We start from the raw sequence: 1,745 nt of genomic DNA, 5'->3' as shown, positions 1-1,745 counted from the left end.
AACTACCTATATGATATATGCTCATGCAATACATGATTTCCAAAATATAATACCTTTAATGCACAAAATCAATGTATTCAAATGCATGAACCTAATTATCATATATTTCTAGATGATGTCTTATTTTAGTGGATTAATTACTTTATTAAGTCTTGTGAGACTCACACCTAGGTTTACCTAACCTAGACTTAATATCTATGACAAGCATCTTAGACTTCTAAAAAAGATAATAAAGAATTATAACATAAGTCTAATAAGTCACCACTTGAGTCCTCGACATGGTGATTGTTGAGACATATTCAAGCTTTAACTAACTCCTTGTTTTCATCAAAACATAGGCAAAACATTGCTAATGCAATCCTTGACGCTTTGAACTTTCAATCTCTCCCTTTTTGATGATGACAAACACCATATCAAATAATACGTGACATTTGATGAATTAGCTTGATTATGTTATACATTTTCATAATTGAAGCGATTTGCTCTCCCCCTTAGGTAAGCAATGATTAATAAATCTGCAAATAACATCAAACACAACAAACAACAGTTCTCCCCCTTTTGACATTATCAAAAAGATACAGATATTCAATTCTAGTCAAAAGTAAGAAGAGATATAACAATTTATTTTGAAAAACTGTAATTATTAGCATAGGCAATAACCAGTTTGAGAAGCTTAAACAAATGCATTGATTTCTGACTCTAGACAGATTTTGCATGACATATCCATTATGTATACAATTTAGACATAGAATGATTAAACATATATGTATGCCACTTGTTAGCACCAATTGTTAGCACTTGTTAGGCTATTTTCATTTTAAAGCATATTTCAATCGTTCAATTATAATACATAATTAAGACATGTTCAAGATTCACGCAAAAGCAAATTCTATTTAACATAATTAGCAAGGTTCAACATAGTTACAAAATACTAAAAGATGGTACAACCATAACCATGAGATGTACTTGACTCAAAAATATAGACGTAAGCCACAAAACAACAAGAATTAAATTTCAAAAAAATATTTTGAGCCCAGCTAATCAATTATCACAAAATTTAATCGATTAAGATGATTTATTTCAAAAAAATTTAGCTACTGGAACTCATTTAATCGATTATACTGAGGATTAATCGATTAATGACAGAAAGTTGATAGTTTTAAGCATAATTTTGAGCTTACTAAGAAATAATTGTGTAACCTTGTTAATATAATTACCTTAATTACCCTTTGGTGATAGGTCAAGATTACCACTTGTTTGATGAAAAATTTGATGGTATGATCAAAGTTGTATATTTGACATTCAAAGTGAACTACTCCCCCTTTCATTGTTCTTCCCTTTATCTTCTTCCCCTTTATTACTTAGAGAAGTACTCTTGATAGGTAGCATAATACGGAAGTTCATTTAACAACCTTTCTCAATAGCTTTTCTTCTTAATAAACTTGATCTAGTCACCAACCTTGTGCCTAGAATATCTTTCGTTGATTTATCCCTTGATGCTCAAATGTCCTTTGGCACACCTGCAAACACAATTTACTTGTCTCTTTCGGGTACCCAAGTTATTTTGGGTCCCTTCTTATTAGTAAATAAGGGATTTTTCCCCTTATTTATCCAAACATATTTTCCACTTGGACCACCAAATTTTCTAATAAAGCATGTAGTGCATGTGTGACCATGTGTACCACAATAGAAACAAGTAGGCATATTATTATTTGACTTCTTATGCATATGAACTACTGAATTTC

The sequence above is a fragment of the Lupinus angustifolius genome, chromosome LG05 (assembly GCF_001865875.1).
Source record: "Lupinus angustifolius cultivar Tanjil chromosome LG05, LupAngTanjil_v1.0, whole genome shotgun sequence".
Classification (NCBI taxonomy): Eukaryota; Viridiplantae; Streptophyta; class Magnoliopsida; order Fabales; family Fabaceae; genus Lupinus; species Lupinus angustifolius.
Note: the sequence above shows the minus strand (reverse complement) of the source record.